The sequence below is a fragment of the Gossypium arboreum genome, chromosome 4, assembly GCF_025698485.1.
Source record: "Gossypium arboreum isolate Shixiya-1 chromosome 4, ASM2569848v2, whole genome shotgun sequence".
NCBI classification, from domain to species: Eukaryota; Viridiplantae; Streptophyta; class Magnoliopsida; order Malvales; family Malvaceae; genus Gossypium; species Gossypium arboreum.
This window is the reverse complement of record NC_069073.1, coordinates 113,138,793-113,163,863: the sequence shown is the minus strand read 5'-3', so window position 1 is coordinate 113,163,863 and position 25,071 is coordinate 113,138,793. Positions and strand designations below refer to the sequence as shown.

Sequence of the window (25,071 nt, the reverse complement as noted above, 5' to 3'; positions counted from 1 at the left end):
TTGTGTTGTTCACCTCATTGTCTTTTCTCTTTGGGGCCAATATTTTGGCTACTTCCCTCTCAATTTTTCCACCTCTTATGGCGTTCTCGATCATCTCTCTCGCCATGACTATGTCCGCAAAACTTTTGGTAGTGCTTCCAATCATGTGAGTAATGAATGGAGCCTTCAAAGTGTTGATGAACAACATGGTGATCTCCTTCTCCAACAATGGTGGTTGAACTTGCATGGAAACCTCTCTCCATCTTTGAGCATATTGCTTAAAATTCTCATTAAGTTTTTTCTCCATGTTTTGTAGCATGATCCTATCCGGCGTCAGGTCAGTCACATGATTGTACTGTTGCATGAAGGCTTGTGCAAGATCCCTCCATGAATTTATTCTGGCCCGGCTCAACTGATTGTACCGCCTGACTGCTGCTCCCACTAAGCTATCTTGGAAACAATGAATCAACAATTGATCATTGTTCACATATCCGGTCATCCTCCTACAGAACATCGTAATGTGGGCCTCTGGGCAAGTAGTCCTGTTGTACTTTTCAAACTCCGACATTTTGAATTTATGGGGAAGCACCAGGTCTGGGACCAAACTCAAGTCTGTGGCATCAACTCCATGATGCCCATCAGCAGTCTCTAGAGCCTTAAATTTCTCCTCCAACCATCTACAACGTTCCTCCAACTGTTTTGCAGCTTCAGCTCTCAAATCCTCCTTTTCAGCCACGTCCAAGTCAGGAATGAGAGGATTGGTAGGGTTGTCACCCTAATTGAATCCCGAACCAGTTGGGTTATTCATGTGGATCCCAGCATCAACCGGTCTATGTTGAGGCCTTATAGTGACAGACGACCTTCTAGGAAGTGCCTCGATTTGTGTAGGCTCGTGGGATAGGGTAAAGCCAGGAGGATGATCCTCTTCCTCCTCACCAATGATTTCCATAAGGGCTTTTCCCTTATTACTGGCCCTCAGCAACTGAGCCATCTCAGTCATCATATTCCTCTGAGCCTCTAGCATTTGCTCCCTCATGTCGTTTTGTATTTTGGCCAATTGCTCTTACAATTGGTCTTGCATGTAGCTGTTCAAACCTTTGATCCATATTCCTAGATTTTGCACAAGTTCTGTATTGATGTGTGGTTTCCAGATTTTCTTTTCTACTTTTGTGGTAATTTTAACTAATTAGGGTCTTTCTATAACTTTGAATGCAAATGATGTGATGAAATGCTATGTGATGTATATGCATGGATGCCAAAAGGATATCGATTCTGATTCAATCTCATTTAGAAAACTTTATTTAGAAAAAGAATATCTTTATATATAAGAGGATTACAAATACGCTTTCACCCTAATGCCCAAAGTTTTAACTCTATCAAATAAAAGGGCTAACTCTCGTCCTATATCCGACGATGACTCATACATCAAACTCAATACATCAGCTCGTATTGCCAAGTCTTGCACGTGTTTAGCGACCTCTCGATTCTGGGCTACGGCTTCTCCAATGACGTGATCCCTTTCTCTGACCTATCCTCTAGACTGATGAAGCTCTCCCTTCAAATGATCTTCTCGTACCCCAAGCTGCTCGATTAGGAGCTTATTATCCTGCAATGCTGATTCCAACTCCTCAACTTTGCCTTTTAATTTCTTTACCTCAACCGTAGAATCTCGACTTCGATGTAGATGAAGGGATCGCCCGAGCTCAGTTACTTTAGTCTTTAAACCTTGATTTTCTTTTTCTAAGGTCAAATTCCGTGATTGCATCTCTTCAAAGTTATTTATGCCTTTTTATAGTGCTCCTTTAAATCATCACGGTCCTCCTCGATCTTCTTTTTTTCTTTCCTCTCTTTCTCGACCTCCATCTTTTGAACGTTGATGTCTAGGCTCAAATACATCTTTTCTTCTTCGAGCTTTGCTATCCTCTTCTCAAACTCTAAGTTCTTTCTCTCGAACTCTTGCTTCATAATTTCTAACTCTGAGGGCGTCACTTGCAAATATTCCTCTATCGGTCGAGCTCCTTCCGCACTTGGCTTAGAAATGTTATCATTAATCCTTTTACCTCTCCACTCAAAGTACTTCGAAGTCATAGCAGGGCTAATAACTACTCCCTTTAATCGAAAAATCTTGTTCCAAGCACTAGAGATCTCACTGACCTTCCTCTTGTAGTCAGCTCCTCTATACATGAACTCACTTTGAACCAAACTGTAAGTTGCCAGTATGAACTGTCTCAATCCATGTTGCCTCAGCACAAGCAAAGGGGTATAACCAATGGAACCCTAAATTCCCAACAGAGGGACCTAATCAAAACTGCCGCATCGGTAAAGAATCTCACTAGGAATCATCCATGGAGCCCTCCACTCTACGTCCTTTGATTGCAGATTCTGAAGCAGCGCTATCCAATTTTTTTCAGGAACATCAACTTTCCTAGTTGAAGCTGCTATGTCCTTTAACGGGGAGTAATCCTTGAAGAAGACTCGACAAACCACCTTATCTATCAATCGGAAGTGACTGTAGAACCAAACTAAAAGTAACTGAGCACAACCAACAAACTTGCCCGCACTGGCCCTCCTACATGCATTCAAGGACCTGAATGTCTCTGCCAAAATCGCAGGAATAGGAGTGACCCGTTTGCTAAGTCGATGGAAGAGATCCGTGGTTGCCTCGTCCACAGATCCCAAGGCCCTGGGGAAAACCATCAATCCGTATAAGCTTAAGGCAAAAATGTCTACCCTCTTCGCCTCGTCTGGATGTGTCTGGATCAGATCTTTCAAAGCTCCCCACGGAATGCACTTACTCTCACCCTTTTTCTTAATTCTACCCATGATCCACTGCTCGCTCATCCCCGTAATGGTCATTAGCTTCTTACCAAAGGTTGGGACACAAGCAGCTCGAGAATAAATCCTATCACACTGAAATCTAGGACACCGAAGTAAGGCTGTGTACTCCTCCACAGTAGGACAACTGTATGCTGGGTTCCAAAACTGAGCGAGAGCTCGAAACAAGTTCTCATCAACCTAAATATCAAACAAATAGGGCAAATCTCCGTACTTACTGTAGAATGATTGCTTGGTCTCATTGCCCCACTGATCCCAAATGGCCTTAAGCTCCTGCAAATTATTCTGTGTGACACTGATGCGAGTGTAGTCTGATAACTCTGACATATATCCCACAGTTATGCTATCCCCTTTTCCTAGCTGAGTTTGCTCAGACCATCTATGGACGTTAGCGTTGCCCTCCACTCTATCAAGAAGTCCGTTCTCTATAATAAAACTTTCTAACTTAGAAACTGACCGTGAATTGATACCTTTTAAATGCGAAATGACATGCAATGAAAAAAAGGAAACAGTCAGTATCACATAATATTAATAAACTCAAGAATGATATGTGAGGGTAATATCTAAAGTATAATTCTAACTAAGTTGAGCTCTTACGATTTTTCTATATGAGGTTTCAGTCTAAAGTTGAGGTACCTGAACCAGCAGATTCCTCGATTCTCACCCATTATAGGCTCATTTGAATCGAGTTCAGTTCAGGGGAATACATTTCCCTATGGCTACACGAAGATGAAAATCTCATGTAACCATAGGTACAGATGTATCCCGAAAGTGATCCACTATCCTGCACGGAGGCGAAAACCTCGCGAAGGCGTAGCTTCTCACTCCCACTTAAGGGTGTGACCACAACGGTCATGCAAATGCAATGCGTATCAGAATATAGCAACACATGCAATAATACAAACACATGTAATGCAAAGAGGATTAAATTTTAAAATTTTTAATTTCCGACATTAAGACAAGAGATAATCAATTACATGACTTGACTCTCTTATTAGTCCCCAGTGGAGTCGCCAAGCTGTCGAGACCATTTTTAAATCGGGTTTTGGAAAATGGAAATCGACTTTAAGAAAAAACGAAAACGGGAGTCGCCACCAACTTTTTTAGGTGTGATTGGATCACAAATAAATCATTTTGTTTAAAATCATTAGTTTTGGTCTACAAAATCAAGAAAATGGGTTCGGGAGTCGGTTACGAACAAGGAAGGATTAGCACCCTCGTAACGCCCAAAAATTGGTACCTAATTGATTATCAAGTGTCTTTAAGATCGGAAATTTGAAAGTTTTAAGATACAATCCTCTTTTATTTAGAATGTTTTGATTGAAAAATTTAGGCTCGCTTATTTCAAACGAGTCAAAATATCACATCGAGTAAGTTAAGAAGCAATATTTTAAAACTTTTGAAGCTAAGCTTGTCTTTTGGAAATTTCTATTTTGAAATAAGAAAACGCCATATCCAGTGAGTTAGGACACAACGCTTTGAAATCTCGAAAATAGTTGTTTATATTTTAAAAACTCAAAACGTTTAGAAGGGTACTTGAATGTTTGAATTCGATGAGAAAAATCGCAACCCAGTAAGTTAGGGCACTATTTTTCCCGAAGCTTCCAAACATTAAGTATTGCCTTTATATTTTGGAAAACTTTTGAGTAATTTGGTAAAAATGAATTTCTTTATTTAAAACGTTGACTCATGCAGAAGAATGGCGTTAATACATATCATAAGACAAATATACCAAAGGTAATAAATTACAACATATTACAATTCATAAGATGATTATGCTAAAAGATAAACCTATATACAATATTAGTAAATAGAAATACAAAACAATTCATAATAAATTAAAGAATATAAAAATAGAAGTGGAAATCAAAATTTATAATAATAAAAAGTGAAAAATAACACTTAAAAAACAAATACGAATAATTAAAACACCAAATCAATATTGATAAAAGGTAAAAATAATAATAATAATATTTAAAAAAACATATATGTATATAATAATGAACATATTTAAATGAGTAATATATGTAAAAAATTTAAAAGAATATAATAATATATAACAATTTAATATACATAGGAAAATATTTAAAAAATATATAAAAAGACTTTTATTATTAAAACAATTAAAATATTATACATGTTAAATATTTTAAATAAATAATATAAAACATTAAGATTTTTAAGAGAATAAAATATATAATAGATAATTTTTTTAAAAAAAGGGATTATATGCACAAAAAAATATATAAAATCTTTAAATCCATTTAACATATGATATAATATACATAATTTTAAAACAATTTATAATAGATACAAAATATATAAAATATGTAATAAATAATTTTTAATAAAAAATAAAAGATGAAATATATACACAATATAATAATATAATAAATAATACAAATTTAAGAATATAATACTTAATAATAATTTCAAAATAGCATTTACTAAATAATATAATAATAATAAAACTAATATATATATATATAAGGATTAATACATAATAAATAACAGGTAAAAATAATTGTATAATTATATAATAAAATATATAGGTTTAGAATAAAACAAATAATATAAAATATAAAATTAATAAAAAAACACATAGGATTAAATTTCAAATTTTATAAAATTACAGGGGCGAAATTAGAAAAGTAAAACTGAATCTGGGATTTAAATGAAATGTGTGCAAAAGGTTAGGGACTCATCGGGCAAAATACCCTATTCCTAAGGAACGACGTCGTTTCGTATCTACCCCAAAATGGCCCTAAAGATTAAATTGAATTGAAAGACAAAGTTCTGGGCCAAATTAAAAATAAATTGGATTTAATTACAAAAAATGAAAAAAGCGGAAGGACCAATTGGGACATTTCCCCAAATATCAAAAACCCGCGGATCCTCCCCGGGTTACGGGTCAACACGCGGATCTTGAGGCCTTGAAACGACGTCGCTTTAGGCTTATTGAATTAAGCTAAAACGGCGTCATTTTGCTGATGTTATAAAAGTAAAAAAAAAAAACTTTAAACCTTCATTTTAAACATTCAATAGAAAAAAAGAAGAGAACTCTAAAATTCTCCCAGAGCTCGGGCCAGTGGCCGTCCTGGCTTGTCCTGGCGGTTGGGGTTTTTAAAGTTCCGTTTTTTAGCAGCGAATCAAAAGAGTAATTTCTCTACTATCTTTATAATGTATTTTTACTATATGCTGTGTCAAAAAAGAAAATAAATAACGAAAAGAAAATTAAGAGTATCACCTCTGTTCTTCAATTAACTCTTTGATTTCTTTTTTATATCTTTTGTATTTATTCCAAAAAAAACCTCCACTTTTACAAATCGGAGGAAAGGCTTTATAGCCTTTAGACTATACATGTTTAGGAAAGAAATCTTTGATTTCTTTCCTTATTGATTTCAGTTTATCTGCTGCTATTTGGTTTCCTTTTCTGCTTCGTGTCTGTTTTTTTCTTTTGTTCTGTCTTGTAGGTATTCGCGAGAACATCACGGTGGTGTCGCTTCACCCATTGATTGCGGCGTGGTACGAGGCCAAAGTCACGGCGCCGATGGAGCCCACTGGAACGACACGAGACGAGCAGTCATGACGCTTGGGATGCTTGCGACGCCTAGGGTTTCTATAACCCTAGGTCTCTCTACTGTTTGTTAACTAATTGGGCCTCGTTTGTTTTTAGGTCTGGGTGTAACGGGTCACTGTAATAGGCTATGGGGTAGTATTTTAGGTACTGATTTGGGCTTTGTTTTATTTTTATTTTTTGACGGTTTATTATTTTAAATACTGAAATGGGCCGGGTGTATTTGGGTTACACGGGTATTGGTTATGCGGTTTGTTTAGGCTTGGGCCCTAATGCTTTGGGCTTTGTAACCTGGACTGTTAAATGGACTTTAAAAGAAATATTTATTTATCCATTTATCTGTATTGCCTTTTTAAAGCCCGGTCAAATTTGGGCTATTACATGGTTGAAAGGATGAAAACCTTTGTTCATAGATATGTGTTTCAGTTATACGTAATTGAAGTATAAGTTATGGAAGTACGAAAGAACAGGTGAATTGTTTATCGAAATGTGATATTCGAGCCTCGGCCTAGCAAGCTTTAAGCTGGTGAATAATATTATCGGGCTTCGGGCCTAGCAGGCTATAATACCGGTGAGATAATATCGGGCTTCGGGCCTAGCAGGCTATAATGCCGGTGAAATGATATCGGGCTTCAAGCCTTGCAGGCGAAATGCCGGTGAATGAGTTCAGACTTAAAGTCTAGCAGGCCTCGTGTCGGTGATGAATTCGGGTTTAAAACCTAGCAGGCTAAATGCCGGTGATTTGATAAAAGTCTAAGACTATGAGATATTGTGTTAAATCGACAGTTGAATTCATTCAATACATTAAGTTGGCCAGGTATGTGATATATACTTATACATGTTAGATCGATTGGAATTGAATCATGAATGTGAAATGAGAAGCATAGGTGAAGATGTCATATGTGTATGTGTGTATTCGGTCATGGTGAAAGGTTATATGAATTATATGAAATACCATTTAGATATGAATGACGAAAGTAACTGTGGTTATGAAATGGTACAATGGTTAAATTCGGTTGAATTAAAGTTGACACTGAAGTATTTAAATGCCTATGTCATATATGTGAGTAAGGGTAAAACCATCGTAAATTATCGATAAGGGTGGGCTATGTGCAGAACCATCTTATAATTGCTAATTTGAACGGTTGTGTGCGAATCATTGAGCATAATGTATTGTACTGAGATTATGCTTAAGTGAAATTATAGATATGTGATGAAATTGATTGGTGATATACATGTTTAAATAATATGAATGCAAAGAATGTGTGAAAGAGTAAATTTGTAATAAATCTGCTTGGGACAATAGCAGTAACGTGATTTTTGGAAAATCACCATAAATTGTGAGAGTTGATTTAGAAGCTGAATAAATTATTTAATTAAAGCTTAATGAGCCTAGCTTCTTATAAAAGAAACCGTGTAAGCAAAAGAATTGCTGATAATGAGATATTTGAAGTGGAGTGAGACTGAGTCAAATGACTTCGGGGTCCCCTGTTCTGTTTTTAGAAAATCATTATAATTTGTACAAAAATGGTTATAAGATAAAATTTATATGCTTAGACTCCTTAATGAGTATAGTTTCAAATGAAATCAACGAGAACATATTTTGATTCTGTATAATGAGAAATTTGATTTGTAGTGAAGAGTGGTCAGATTAGTCAAACAGTGAAGTAGGGGAAAATTTAAGAAAAATCTGGTATTGTTTGGCCAAACCAAAAATTCTGAAAATTTTATGGATAGAATATATATGAGTCTATTTTCAGGGAAAATTAACGAAAATTGATTTGGAGTTTAGTAGCTCCAGTTATAAATAATTTAGTGACTGTTGCTCAGGAAGACAACTTGTAGTGAATTTATGATTATGTTGTAAACATTGATAAAACTTGTTAATGAGTTGCTTATTGTTTTCTTATGAACTTACTAAGCGTAAAGCTTACTCCCCTTTTCTTTCCCATATTCCCTAGGATTGCTAGGTTAGCTCGGGTTGGAGACCGTCAGAGATATTATCACATTGTCGAGTCTATGCTATCGACGTAAGTAAATCTTAGTGTTTCGAGTCTATGGCATGTATAGGGTTGTAAAGTTGAGTATGTAATATTATGATTAAGCCAAAGACTTTGGCTTGTTATTAAGGTAGTTTGATTATTCATATGCTTGTATGTTATTATCTCTTGTGATGTGGTTTATAGCATGTATATTTAGAATTTGAATTGTGATTCATTGTTGAGTAAGTAAATGATACAAGACTAAGATATTGGTAAATATTTAATAATGCCTCATGAATGTTTTGGGGCCTTGTAAGCCCGATTAAAGGATAATATACGCGTGCATGAAAAGTATAAAATTGATCAAAAATTTTTACGGCCTGGTTTTATATAAATGGTTGAGTTTAAATCTGGTAGCACCTCGAACCCTGTTCCGGAGAGGGATACCGGCGAAGGGTGTTACAAACTTGATCCGTAGAAATCCCTAATTTATATTATTATCTCTCTCGAGACTAAAAACTTATAACCCTAGGTTGATTAATTGAAATCTCTTTCTAATTAAAACCCCTAGTGTTGCATTAACTCGATCTATGGATTCCCTTTTAGGTTTGACCCTAATTTGGCAGATTTATGTCGCCCTATGTCTAGGGGTGCAATCAACTCCGCTTAATTGTACTAGATCTACTATTAGACAGGGACTTTTGCTCCTTTGAATAAGCACATCAATACTTGAATCAATATCCTAGAATATTAAAGCAAGAATTAAGAACACATAATTAAGAACAAATCAAGTATTTATCATATAATTCAGAAAATAACAAGATCCATCTTAGGTTTCATCCCCCTTAGGTATTTAGGGGATTTAGTTCATATATATAAAAGAAAACATCTCAGAAGAATAATGATAACAAAACATAAAGAAAACCCAAAAACCCCTGAAGGAAATTGAAGGGAGATCTTCAGTCTTGAAGAAGAATCTGGCTTCTAAGATGGATCAATCGACTTTCTTCGAGTAATTCCTTGCCTCCTACTCCGTATGTCTTTTCTAGGTACCTCCTAGGGTGTTTATATAGGCTTTAGAATGCTTCAAAACCCTCAAGAGTGGCCTTTTCTGAATAGAACTAGGCTTGGGCTCGACAGGGACACTCCCGTGTGGCACGCCCGTGTGGGGTGGCTTAGGCTGTGTTTAGAGTCTATTAAATAGACACGGCCGTGTGGTCTACCTGTGTGAGGAAGTCCAAGCCATGTTGATTTCCCATGTTGACCCATGTTATTCGTTTTTGGCCCGTTTCTCGTTCTTTTTACTCTTCTATGCTCACCTAAGTATAAGACATGAAATTAAAGGATTATAAGCATCAAATTTCACAATTTTAATGATAATTCATCCAAAAATCTGCTTAAGCATGAGATAAACTATGTATAAATTACGACTTATCAAATACCCCCACACTTAAGCATTTGCTTGTCTTCAAGCAAAATCCTCAACTCACAATTTAAATAAAAACTTCTCAACTTATAATTCTCATCAATAGTATCTCAAAATAATCCATAAGTAATCATACATTGAAAATTCAACTCGAAGACATCAAAGTTTCAAACATTCCAAGTTAACATTTTATCATGAAAACATAGGTGTCTCCCTTCATCTAAGTAATCACCTTTGATTCAACATATCACAGAGTTTCACATCCTCACTAAAGATTCACTCAAATCACTCGAGGTGTTTTAAGGACAGGAAATTTAGCACTCAACAGTCAATATGAAAAGTTATTACCTTAGGCTTGCATGAAAATCAAATTTCCACCACTATATATTGAGATGATACATCAATCAAAAGGTTTTTAGAGGGTTGTAACGTGGCTTTGGTTAGGGGGTGTGGTCACAAACTGAAAGAAAATGTTAGAATTGAGATTGAATTAAAAAATTACCTAACTAGAAAAATACTAAAACTGACAAATTACATTCCTAATTAGAAGATCGTAGAGTTGAGCTTTTCTTTATGGAATATGGAATTAAATACTTAAGCTCAAAAACAAAGAATTACTACTAATATGTATGTATGTATATATATATTTAAGAACAAATCAAAATAACATAGAACTTTGCTAACTATCAAAAATAAAACATAGCTAAGCAATTTATTCAAATCAAATCTCAACAAAAATAGGGATCAAAATAGGGGATTTCAACAATAATGGGTTATGGGTTAATATTGAGGGTAAATCAATCAATGGCTTGTTAGGCTCAAGGGGGTTCACTAAGGGTTAATTATGAGGGTAGACTTTTATGGAGTAAGTGGGTTAAACTTAAGTGTCTTTATCATCTCGACATATCATATCAAATGGTGTCGTCTTGACATGCATAATCGAAGCAAGTTCTAAAATAACAAATCAATATTGACGCACTCATAGCAACAATAAAAGTGAGCATGAAAGAAATAATATATGCTCTAAAGGCTCAAGATCTCAACTCAAGATCTTGAGCCTTTAGAGTTGAAATTCACAGGTTTAACATCAAAAATTAATCAGAATTCATTCTAATAGTGATATGACTGAGTCACGTGAGAATAAGACACAATTCAGGGATTTTTCAGATAATGATATAAATAACCCCCCCACACTTAAGATGTACGTTTTCCTCAATGTACAAAGATAGATTTACTGAAAAATATAGATATAGGATCACAAGATAGGGAGAGAAGTGAAACTTCCTGAATGTTAAATGGAATCCTTAAATTGGAAAGTAATTGACTAAGGCAAGGGTGAGATTGGAGGAGGATACTCCGGTGGTGGTAGAGGTTGTTAGTCCATAAGTGCTGCGCCAAAAGAATATTATAACTAGTGGTAGCTATGGTCATGGTCGAGCAGGTCATGGCAGTCGTGGAGGACCTTTTCCAGTGGAGTTGCAAATTCCAAAGTAATAGTGAGCTTTGGAGCTCTTCATGACCGTGATAGAATCATTAAGTCTTTAGGAAATATAAAGTAGCATGATTACTCGTAAAGAAATGGCCGAAAATATAAATTACTTAATAAAAATTATAAAACCTAAAGATGAAGTAAAAATGGTCTGAAAAATAAAAAGTAATTTAAAAAGATAAATAAAGATAAAAGTAAACAAATAAAAATAAAAATAAAAATAAAAATAAAAATAAAGTAAAGTCTTTAAAAATCCTCATTGCCGGATATTTCGCGAGGTGGGGGTGGCGATGAGATGTGAAGGTGCTGACAAATCTGATGTAATGTTGCATCAATGTGATCGAAGCGCTAAAAACATTGCTACTCAAATCGAATGAGGCGGTCAGAGATGTTAGAGAGTGAAGCAGCCACATGAACTAGACGATGAATAGGTGGTGGCCGAGATGGTGGATCCTCGTGAGGTGGAGGGACATCATCAGTAATGTCCTTTGGGTCCTCCTACTCGGCTGACTGGACGAGGCGGTACTGAAGAGGATCAAATCCACGTCGTCGCTCGATCATCCTTATATGAAGCATAGTTGAGATGCCCTGTGGGGACATCTGACCGATGAGGGTAAGGGAAGATGCTTGCGCTGCCGTGTTAAGGAGACCGAAGTACCGCGCCAGACGAGTCACATAAAAAATAGGCGTCGTTAGTGTTGACGACGCCGATACTCTCTCGCCGTTCTATCAGGGTATAAGCTAGGATGGCGTGTAAGTATCTCAGGGATGAGGCGAGAGTCGATTCCTTGGAGCGGCTAGGGTCATAAGAGGCCGAAGCAGGGACTAGGGCCTTCCAGAAATTTGAAGGCGAACAGTGGATGTGGCTGTAGAGGCTGTCGAAGTCGTCGTCATCCATAAACTCCTCCGTGTATAGTCCTAAGGCCACACCGAACTCAAGCACACTCAACTGGTGAACTAAACCGCCGAGATGGAACTGGACCGTTCCGGGATCATTAAACTCTATCATAACAACTTGAAGGTGGAAGGTCGAACAAAGTTCGAGTGTGAGCCCCAGGTACATCGGCTCGATGATCTCAGCGAAGAACCCCCACGGTTCAGTAGTTAGGAGAGCTTGGACTGTGTCAGGGAGTTGGATCTGTTCTAGGGCGGTCCAATCAATGCAATGGCCCACACCTAGGGGTTGGGCCCGTAGTATCTGAAATAGTTCCTCCTGTGGTCCTAATAGAAATTGGAGGAATGAGTGTCGGATCTCGGTGGTAGGACCTGAGGAGGATGCTGCTCCTTTTCGCTTCTTCGAGGTGGGGACGGCGGTTTTCTTACCATATGGATTTGACATGGTATATGACTAATGAGCGATGGTGGTGCTTGATTGAGAAGGAGTGCAGCGGATGGCAGGGACAGTGGTGCTGGTGCGACGGCCACGGGCATGGGTAGTGAGGCTGTGTGCATCGTAAGGAGGGCTTGTAAGGGTGAGAAGAGGGGAAAGAGAGGCAAGAAAGGGGAGAAAATGGAAGAAGAAAGGAGAGTTAGGGGTGGTCGGTCGGTGGGGGGGAAAGATTGCGACGGCTAGGGTTAGGGTTTTTTGGGGAAGGGGATGATGAATAGTGAGGGTTTATATAGACTTTGGGGCACATGGCCGTAGGGCATGCCCGTGTACCCTTATTTCAGCCCGTGTGTTTCGTAATTTTCAAATTTGGGCGCGTCTGAAATTTGGTCCATGCCCGTGTTCCTTGAGCGTGTTGGTGCACATGACCGTGTCGCACGGTCGTGTCCTGCTTCGTTCGCTTCTCCCACACCCATGTATATGTGCGCATGTCCGTGTTATGTTGACAGTTTCAACCACGGGTGTTGGGCATAGGCGTGTTACGCGCCCGTGTTAATTTCTCAGTTTCTACCACGTCTTATAGACACGGGTGTGTCGCACGCCCGTGTTGATTTGGTAGGATTGCCCATGGCCATGTCGAACAGCCGTGGCAACGTATCGAATCCAGTGTTTTGGAAAAAAATACTCTATTTTCACACGGCCGTATCTCACTGTCGTGTCACCGCTCGTGTTATGAGCACGGCCTAAAGCACGCCCGTGTGCCTGGCCGTGTGGATTTGGAAAAACCTGTGTTTAAGGACTCAGTTAATGATTTAGATGTTAAAAACTAAAATTTTAAAGAAAGCAACACTGTTAGTGCTCGGGTTGCCTCCCGAGAAGCGCTTATTTATAGTCTAAGCTCGACTGACCTCACTTTCGTGTGATTACGGTGGATTGAAGAGTTGAAACTCCTCACCTCTACTATCAATTTGATCAAACTAAGGTCTGAGTCGAGTATTATTTACCTTAAAAGTTTTGAATACAGTATGTGTTACCTCGACTGTAACATGTGGGAAGATGTTCATTACCGTGAAGGGAGTCACTCTATCCATATTGTGCTCTAAAGTAGCAATTCGAGGGTCATTTTCATCCAACAATACTTTGTCCCCAACTTGAATTTGCTTTGTTTCATCCCTATGCTCATCGTGGTGTCACTTTGATTTTTCGTGTGCTTTTGGTTTTTCCTTGACAGGTGTTCACCATTCATCTAGTTCATCGATTTGAAGTCTTTGTTCTTTGTGGGTCAGCCTGTTTTCGTGGCATGGGATAGGGTCCATCACGTTCTTCTTAAGGGGCTCCTACACAGAAGTTTGAGTTGTAACTTTATTTAAATTAACCGAACTTAAAGAATCATCTCAATTGCTAGATATTTTAGCATAATCATGAGCTTGGAGAGTGATCATGTCATCACTTACATGAAGTGTGAGTTTACCTGTACCAACATCAATAATAGTTCTAGTAGTTGCTAAAAAGGATCTTCCTAAAATTTAAGGCACGTCATCGTCCTCTTCTATGTCTAGAACAACAAAATCAATGGGAAATATAAATTTGTCAATTTTAACAAGTACATCTTCAATAATTCCCTTAGGAAATCTAATTGTTTTATCTGCCAATTGAATGCTCATCCTAGTTTGTTTGGGTTTCCCAAGACCTAATTGTTTAAACATTTTATAGGGCATGACATTAATACTGGCCCCTAAATCAGCCACAGTATTGTTAACGTTTAAACTACCAATTAAACAGGGAATCGTAAAACTCCCTAGATCTTTTAGCTTGTTGGGTAGCTTATCCTGTAAAATGGTTGAGCAAACTGCGTTCAGCTGTACATGTGGCGCCTCATCCAACTTCCACTTATTTTCTAAAAGCTCCTTTAAAAATTTAACTACATTCGGCATCTGTGAAAGAGCTTCAATAAACGGTAAGTTAATATGTAATTTCTTTAATAATTTAAAGAATTTACCAAATTGTTTATCCGTGTGGTCTTTCCTTGTCGCACTGGGGTATGGCACACGAGGTTTGTACTCTCTACTTATCGGTTTTTGCTCATTTTGGTCCACCTCACCTTTACCTTTACTTACCAAAATTTCTTTCCTCGGTTTTGGTTTAGGTTCAAGTTCGACTAACCCTTCCTTATCTCGAATGGTAATCGCATTGAGGTGTTCCCTTGGGTTTGATTCAGTATTACTTGGCAAGCTACCTTGTTGTCATTCAGAGATCGGTTTGGCAAGTTGGTCTATCTGGATTTTGATCCCTTGGATCAACGCTTGTTGATTCTTAAGTACTGTCTCAGTATTTTGAAAATGAGTTTCTGACATCGAGATAAATTTTGTTAGCATCTCCTCAAGGTTCGGTTTCTTTTCCTACTTGTAAGGTGGTTGTTGAAGGCCTTGGGGATGTTGCGGCATTTGATTTCCTTGGCCACCCTACAAGAAGTTGGGATGGTTCCGCCAACCTGCATTATAAATATTACTGTATGGGTTATTTTGAGGTCTAGAATTATTATTACCCATTTATTGAACTTGTTCCTCCTTGGTGCTAGGGTTGAAAGATTGATATTCTGTGTGCACTCCTCCTCAATTTGCATCGCACCTCATCACTGTAAGTACCTGAGTAGAATCATATAAACCATCAATCTTTTTATTTAAAAGTTCTACCTGGTTCGATAGCATAGTGACTGCGTCGAGGTTGAAAATATCGGCTGCTTTTGTCGGCTTTGTTCTCTTGACTTGCCACTGATAGTTATTCAGTGACATCTCTTCTATAAATTCATAAGCCTCTTCAGGTGTCTTATTATTGATAGTTCCACCAGCAGTTGCGTCAATCATCTGTCTAGTCGAAGGATTCAGGCCGCTGTGAAAAATTTGAACCTGTAGCCAAAGTGGTAACCCATGGTGAGGACACCTTCTCAATAGATCATTGTATCTCACCCATGCATCATAGAGTGTTTCTAAATCCATCTGCACAAAAGAAGAAATATCATTCTTTAATTTAGCTGTTTTAGCTGGTGGAAAGTATTTAAGCAAAAATTTTTTGGTCATTTATTCCCAAGTGGTGATTGATCCTCGTGGTAACGAGTTCAACCATTGTTTAGCCTTATTTATCAACAAAAAGGGAAACAACCGAAGGCGAATGGCATCATCATAAATTCCATTGATCTTAAAAGTTTCGCAAAACTCCAGAAAATTTGCCAAATGAGCGTTTGGATGGTCGTCCTGCAAACTATCAAACTGAACAAACTATTGTATCATTTGAATTGTGTTAGGTTTCAGTTCAAAATTATTTGCAGCAATAGCAGGTCTAACTATACTCGATTCAGTTCCTGTTAAATTAGGTTTAGCATAATCATACATAGTACGAGGAATAGGATTCTGATTTATTGGATCTGCAGCAACCACAGGAGGAAGCTGATTATTCTGATTTTCAGCCATCTCCTCGGTTGTATTATGGATATCTTCCTCTTGTCCTTCCTCTATGTTTCTTAGGTTTCACCTTATTTCTCTTCAGTTTCTGCGAGCTGTACCTTCAATCTCACTGTCAAAAAGTAATGGTCCTGACGGATTTCTTCTAGTTATAAACCGTAAAAACCTGCCAGAAGTAAAAGAAAATTTAGTAATATAAACAAAATTAAAAATTAAAATAAAAATTAAATTGCAATAAAATAAATGTCTAAAGTAATAAAAATTAAGCGTTCCCAATATCTTAGTTCCCCGGCAACGGTGCCAAAAACTTGATGTATGCGTGATAAGTTTATAGCAAGACGGGAATGTCGAACCCACAGGAACTAAAAGTAATAGTATTAACTTTCTTTTTATTATCTAGCCTAAAAATAAGAGGATTTGTTTTATCTAAACTAATTAACTAAACTAAGAATGCACAATAAGTAAATTGGGGAAATGCTTTTGGGAAAACTGATTGGTTTAGACAATACCCAAGGGAAATTCCACCTAGACTTCGCTTGTTATTTGACTTTGAATTAGATGATTTATTCACTTGATTTGATCCGTAAAAATCCCTAATTTATATTATTATCTCTCTCGAGACTATCAATATCTAACCTGGTAAACTGTAAATTATATATATTTTTACCCCATGTTTAATGCATTTTATGGATGATTTCTCATTAGAATTTGTGAATTCGATGCTCCTAATGCATTAATTCCATGTTTTACACTTAAGAGAGCATAGGAGAGCGAAAGGAGCCAAAAATGAGCCAAAAACGGACAAAACGGATCAAATCGAGAAGATGACACAGCCTAAGCCTTGCCACATGGGTAGCTCACACATCCGTGTCTTTCGAGGGTGTCGACCAAGGCTTTCACGATTCACACGGCCTGGCCATTGACCCACACGGCTGTGGCACATGGGCGTGTCCCTGCCGAGCCCAAGTTAAGTCCAATTCAGAAAAAGTCATTTTTGAGGGCCTCTAGGCATTTCAAAGCCTATAAATACACCTTAGAAGAGAAGAAAAAGGGGAGACGAAGAATAGGGGGTAAGAAATTACCCCAAGGAAGCCGATTGATCCATCTCAGAAGCCGGATTCATTATCAAGACTGAAGATCTCTCCTCAATTTCCTTTCAGGAGTTGTGGGTTTTCTTTATGTTTTGTACTCTTTATTCTTCTGAGATGTTTTCTTATTTAGTTATGAACTAAATCCCTTAAATACCTAAGGGGAATAAAACCTAAGACAAATCTTGTTATTATTTTCTGAATCGTATGATAAATATTTAACTTATTCTTAATTATGTGTTCTTAATTCTTGTTTTGATATCCCAGGATACTGATTCAAGACATGCTCTTACTCAGAGGAGGAATAGACCCTGCCTAAGAGTACTTTTGTCGTAATTAAGCAGAGTTGGTTGTGCGCCTAGAAATAGGGTGACAAGATTTTGCCGGATTAGGGTGAAACCTAATAAGGGGATCCATAGATCAAGTTAATGGAACCCTAGAGTGTTAATTAGAGAAAAGTCTCAGTTATTCAATCTAGGGATTAGACATTATTAGTCTTGAATGGGGATAATAACATAACTTAGAGATCTCTACGGAACAAGTTGAATGAATAAATCGTTCGATTCGGAGCCAGAATAACAAGTAAAGTCTAGGTGAACTTTTCCTTAGGTATTGTCTCAAGTCAATCGATTTTCCCAAAAGCAATTCCCCAAATCTTTTCTCTGTACGTTCTTAGTTTAGGTAATTAGTTAAATTAAAAAAAAAACCCCATTATTCTTAGGTTAGATAATAAAAAGACAGTCATTACTAGTACTTTTGGTTCCCTTGGGTACGATATCCCGGTCTTGCCATTACTATACTATTGTTTGATAGGTGCACTTGCCTTTTCGTCGTGATAATAGTTAGTCTAGGTTTGATTTTCATTATAAATATTTATTACTTGTTATGAATCACGGGATCAAGTTTTTGGCGCCGTTGCCGGGGTACAAAATATTAGGAACGCTCAATTTTTATTACTTTAGCCATTTATTTTTCTTACAATTTAATTTTATTTCATTATTATTATTATTTATTATTTTACTTTTTTCTTTCTCTTGGCAGGTTTTTATAGTTTATGACTAGAAGAAACCCGTCGGGACCATTACTTTTTGAAGAAGAAATCGATCGTACAGTTCACAAAAATCAAAGAGAAATAAGGCGCAGCTTAAGATACACGGAAAACGAGCAAGAAGACAATACTCAACCCCCAATCGAAGAGATGGCTGAAAACCAAGGCAATCAGCTACCTCCTGCAATTGCGGTTAATCAAAATCCTGCTCCACATACTATGTATGATTATACTAAACCTTCTCTAACATGAATTGAATCTAGCATAGTTAGAACGGCTGTAGCTGCAAATACTTTTGAACTGAAACCTAACACAATTCAAATGATATAACAGTTTGTTCAGTTTGATGGTTTGCAGGATGAAGATCCCAACGCTCACTTAGCAAACTTTCTGGAATTTTGCGATACATTTAAAATCAATGGCGTTTCTAATGATGCCATTCGTCTTCGGTTGTTTCCTTTTTCACTAAGAAACAAAGCTAAACAGTGGTTGAACTCGTTACCACAAGGGTCTATCACTAATTGGGAACAAATGACCAAAAAATTTTTACTGAAATACTTTTCGCCGGCTAAAACGGCATTTGAACTAATGTATCATGCGAGTGATTTTGCAATAGGTGCAGTATTGGGACAACGAAGAGACAAGCATTTTCAATCTATCTATTACGCCAGCAAAACCTTAACGGCTGCACAAGAAAACTATATTACTACGGAAAAAGAGTTGTTAACTGTGGTTTTTGCATTTGATAAATTTCGATCATATCTCATATTGTCTAAAGTTATTGTTTACACTGACCATTCCGCCCTTCGGTACCTTTTAACTAAAATCGATGCAAAATCTCGATTCATTCGATAGATTCTCCTATTGTAGGAATTCGACTTGGAAATTTAGGATAAGAAAGGAGTTGAAAATCTAGCGGTTGATCATCTGTCTAGGCTCGAGAAATCCAATACCAGAGAACTAGATGACGTGGAAATAAATGATTCGTTCCCTGAAGAACAATTTTTTGCTATATCCAACTCCGAAGTACCTTGGTTTGCAGACATCGCGAATTTTTTAACTGCCAACATTATCCTCAAAGGGTTAACACACCAGCAAAAGAAGCGATTCTTTAATGATGTGAAAAACTACTTTTGGGACGATCCATTTCTGCTTTACAGATGTGCAGATCAAGTCATCAGAAGATGCGTTACAGGATCAGAAATATCAAAAATAGTGGAACATTGCCACTTAGGGCCAACCAGAGGACACTATAATGGCACTAAGACCGCACACAAAATACTTGAATCAGGTTTTTATTGGCCTTCGTTATTCAAAGACACTATCAGGTATATTACTTTATGCGACAAATGCCAACGGACAGGTAACATATCTAAACGTGATGAAATGCCTCAAAACTATATGCTTTCTTGTGAAATATTTGATGTTTGGGGTATCGATTTCATGGGCCCATTCCCCAGTTCATTCGGAAATGAATACATCTTAGTAGCAGTTGACTACATGTCCAAATGGGTAGAAGCCCAAGCTCTACCTACTAATGACGCTAGAGTGGTAGTACGTTTCCTTAAAAAACTCTTCTCGAGATTTGGAACACCTAGAGCAATTATCAGTGATAGGGGCACTCATTTTTGTAATACCCAATTTGAAAAAACCCTTAAGAAATACGGAGTTCATCATAGAACAGCCACCCCATACCATCCTCAAACTAATGGACAAGTTGAAGTAGCAAACTGAGAACTCAACGGATCCTTGAAAAAATAGTAGAATCAAACAGAAAAGACTGGGCAAAAAAAGTAGATGATGCCTTATGGGCTTACAGAACTGCTTTTAAAACTCCTATAGGGACATCACCTTCCAGACTTGTTTATGGAAAAAGTTGTTATCTACCATTCGAACTAGAGCATAAAGCTTTTCGGGCTATTAAATTTCTAAACCTTGATCCCGAACTTGCAGGAAAAAATAGGTTGATGCAGCTGAACGAGCTAGATGAATGACGAGCCAATGCATACGAAAATTCATGCCTATAAAAGAAAGCAACAAAGCGGCGCCATGACATTCGTTTAAAGCAACGGTAAGAATTTGAAGTTGGAGATCTCGTCTTATTATACAACTCAAGACTCAAATTGTTTCCCGGGAAACTAAAATCACGATGGTTAGAACCTTTCGTAATTCAATCTGTTCATCCATATGGCATAATAGAGGTAAGTCACCCATCATACTGTACTTTCAATGTAAATGGACACCGTCTCAAACTTTATAATGGTGAGAATTTTAAAGTCGATAGAGAGGAGCTACGACTCTACAAACCGCCCTGAATATACCAACAAAGTAACAGTCGAGCTTAGACTATAAATAAGCGCTTCTCAGGAGGCAACCCTGGTACTAACAATTTTAATTTATTTTAAATTTAAGTTTTAAACATTTAGGTCACTAACAGGGTATTTGAAGCACATGTTCCCAGCTCCACACGGCTGATAACACGGCCGTTCTTAAGACTGTGTGATCAACACGGAGGGAAACACGACCGTGCGTTACGGCCGTGCGAAAATAGGGTAAATGATTTCCCCAAAACAAGAGATGCGATAAATCCCCACAGCCGTGCGACATGGCTATGGGTGAATTTGATAGGTGAACACAGGCGTAGGAATGGAAAAACACAGGCGTGCCAGGGGCAAGGCTTGATTCTGTTTCTTTGACACGGGCGTGAGACACGCTCGTGCCGTGAAGTCGTGGACAACAATACACGGGCATGGTACCGTAACACACGGGCATGGAAGAAGCGAATAAAGCTAGGCACGGTCGTGCGATATGACCATGGGCCGCACACGCCCAAGACACACGGGCATGAGGTAGTAGCCGGGCACGACCTAAATTACAAAATTTGAAAAACACGGGCTCACTTTCAGAGTACACGGGCGTGGCCCTAGGCCGTATGGCTTCCCCCTATATAAGCAAACCACTATTCATTTTCTTCTTCCTTTCAAAACCCTAGTCGAAATCTCCACCTCTCCACTCCATAATCCCTATTCCGGCCACCATTCCACAGATTCTCACTTCCTCAACCCCCAAACCACTATAAACTCCACTCCACCTGTATTAATCCTCACTTTCCCCTCTCTTTTCCCTCTATTTTTCCTCCACACGGTTGTACCCCTACAGCACGAGGACCCACCGACTCAGCCACCACCACCCTCTCGTCCAGTTCATGCGGCGGCTTCATATGCTGACATCTCTGGTACTCTACAGTAGATTTTTCAGCACCTCCACATCTCATCGCTAATCCCACCTTGTGAACCATCCAGTGATGAAGATGTTTAGAAATATTTATTTTATTATTTTATGTTTTTAATTTTTATTCAAACTACTTTTTATTTTTTTATTTTTTAGCATATTTAAAATTTTATTATAAATCTCGGTTATTTCTTTTCGAGTACTTATTCTTCCTAATATCCCTAAAAAAGTTCCTGATTTTATCACAGTTATATAGAGCTCTTAAGCTCATCATCACATAGAAACTAAAACTCCACCGGGAAAGGGTCTCCACGATTGCCATGTCCTGCTCGACCACGAGCATAGCTACCACTAGATATAATATTCTTTTGGCGTAGGACTTATAGCCTAATGAACCTCTACGACCGCCGGAGTATCCTCCTCCACTCTCGAACCGATCACTCTCTAAAACTCTAGTTCGAGGAATTCATCACACATGAAGTTTCACTTCTACCCCTATCTTATTTTTATACTTTAATATCTATCTTTGTACATTTAGGGCAATGTACATCTTAAGTGTGGGGAGGGTATTTATTTTATTATCAGAAAAATTCCTAAATAATCATCTTGTTCTCTTGAAAAACTCTTATATCATATTTAGGATAAATTTTAATTAATTTATGATTTTGATTGATATATCTTGAATAGGGATTTATGCATTGATTATTTAAACTTTAAGACAATAGAGAGTCAAGCATGATGAGTTGATTTTTAAGAATTCAAAATCTTAGGCTATTTCCCAAGTCTGGGTATTACTTTGAATTGGAATTCACAAGTCTAAACATAAAAAAGCCATAATTTTTGTGAGATTTTTGAGCCTTTTGAGCATCTATTCATCCTTTTATGCCCACTTTTATTATTGCTTTGAGTGAGTCAGTATTGAACTATTATTCTAGAACTAGCTTGATTATGCATGTCGAGACCACACCATTTGATTTGATATATCAAAATGATTAAGGCAATTAGGATTAACCCACTCATGCCATGAAAAGCCTACCTCCACGATTAATCCCTAGTAAACCTCCTTGAGCCTAACAAACTAGTTTTTGTATTACCCTTAATATTAACCTTTAACCTATTATTGAAATCCCCTAAATTAATCCCTATTTTTGTCGAGATTTGAGTTGAATGGATTGCCTAGCTATGTTTTGTTCTTGATATTTAGTCTATATTATTTAACTTGTTCCTAAAAAAAAAAAAACTATGTATGCATATCTGTAATTTCATAATTCTGAGAGAAGCTCTGTTGTACGCAAGTGAAGATTTTCTCTTTTTCTAGTTAGGCAACTTTTCAATTCAATCTCGATTCTAAACCTTTCTTTCAACTTGTGACCACACCCCCTAACCAAGCCTCATTACAAACCTCTAAAGATCTTTTGATTGATGTATCATCTTAAATTATAGTGGTGAAGATTTGATTTTCATGCAAGCCTATGGTAATGACTTTCCATTATTGACTATTGAGTGCTTCCTTTATTGTCTTTAAAACACCTCGAGTGATTTGAATGAATCTTTAGTGAGGATGTAAAACTTTGTGATATTTTGAATTAAAAGTAATTACTTAGATGATGGAAGACACCTATGTTTTCGAAATAAAATGCTCAACTTGGAATGATTGAAACTTTTATATTCTTTTAGTTAAATTCTCAATGTCTGATTACCTATGGATTAATTTGAGATATTATTAATAGAAATTATAAGTTGAGAAAGATTTATTTTGATTATGAGTTGAGAATTTTTCTTGAGGACAACCAAATGCTTAAGTATGGGGGTATTTGATAAACCGTAAATTATACATATTTTTACCCCATGTTTAATGCATTTTATGGATGATTTCTTATTAGAATTGGTGAATTCGATGCTCCTAATGCTTTAATTCCATATTTTACACTTCGGAGAGCATAGGAGAGCTAAAGGAGCCAAAAATGAGCCAAAAAGGGACAAAACGGACCAAAACAAGAAGACGACACGGCCTAAGCCTTGCCACACGGGTAGCTCACACGATCGTGTCTTTCGAGGGTGTCGACCAAGGCTTTCACGATTCACACGGCCTGGCTATTGACCCACACGGTCGTGTGCAATTTAATGGATCGAACACGGCCTGGCAATCACGTCACACGGCCATGGCACACGGGCGTGTCCCTGCCGAGCCCAAGTTAAGTCCAATTCAGAAAAGGCCATTTTTGAGGGCTTCTAGGCATTTCAAAGCCTATAAATACACCCTAGAAGAGTAGAAAAAGGGCAGACGGAGAATAGGGGGTAAGGAATTACCCCAAGGAAGCCGATTGATCCATCTCAGAAGCCGGATTCATTATCAAGCCTGAATATCTCTCCTCAATTTCCCTTCAGGAGTTTTGGGTTTTCTTTATGTTTTGTACTCTTTATTCTTCTGAGATGTTTTCTTATTTAGTTATGAACTAAATCCCCTAAATACCTAAGGGGAATGAAACCTAAGATGAATCTTGTTATTATTTTCTGAATCGTATGATAAATATTTAACTTGTTCTTAATTATGTGTTCTTAATTCTTGTTTTGATATCCCAGGATACTGATTCAAGACATGCTCTTATTCAGAGGAGGAATAGACCCTGTCTAAGATTACTTTTGTAATAATTAAGCGGAGTTTATTGCGCGCTTAGAAATAGGGTGACAAGATTTTACCGGATTAGGGTGAAACCTAATAAGGGGATCCATAGATCGAGTTAATGCAACCCTAGAGTGTTAATTAGAGAAAAGTCTCGGTTATTCAATTTAGGGATTAGACGTTATTAGTCTTAAATAGGGATAATAACATAAGTTAGGGATCTCTACAAAACAAGTTGAATGAATAAATCGTTCGATTCGGAGCCAGAATAACAAGTAAAGTCTAGGTGGATTTTTCCTTAGGTATTGTCTCAAGTCAATCGATTTTCCCAAAAGTAATTCCCCAACTCTTTTCTCTGTGCGTTCTTAGTTTAGATAATTAGTTAAATTAAAACAAAACCCCATTATTCTTAGGCTAGATAATAAAAAGACAGTTATTACTAGTACTTTTAGTTTCCTTGGGTACGATATCCCGGTCTTGCCATTACTATACTATTGTTCGATAGGTGCGCTTGCTTTTTCATCGTGATAATAGTTAAGTCTAGGTTTGATCTTCATTATAAATATTTATTACTTGTTACGAATCACGCGATCATAACCCTAGGTTGATTAATTGAAATCTCTTTCTAATTAAAACCCCTAGTGTTGTATTAACTCGATCTATGGATTCCCTTTTTAGGTTTGACCCTAATCCGGCAGATTTATGTCGCCCTATGTTTAGGGGTGCAATCAACTCCGCTTAATTATGCTAGATCTACTCTTAGACAGAGACTTTTGCTATTCTGAATAAGCACGTCAATACTTGAATCAATATCCTGGAATATTAAAGCAAGAATTAAGAACACATAATTAAGAACAAATCAAGTATTTATCATATAATTTAGAAAACAACAAGGTCCGTCTTAGGTTTCATCCCCTTAGGTATTTAGGGGATTTAGTTCATATATGTAAAAGAAAACATTTCAGAAGAATAATGATAACAAAACATAAAGAAAACCCAAAAACCACT

At 37.3% G+C, this 25,071-nt stretch overlaps 1 non-coding gene across 1 annotated transcript; it reads left to right on the top strand.

Annotated features, from left to right (window-relative positions):
• Positions 1–15,537: 15,537 nt before the first annotated feature.
• On the top strand, positions 15,538–15,644 carry LOC128292311 (small nucleolar RNA R71). The gene has a single exon (XR_008282296.1). It is a non-coding gene; the product is annotated as a small nucleolar RNA R71 (small nucleolar RNA).
• The last annotated feature ends 9,427 nt before the right edge of the window (positions 15,645–25,071 follow it).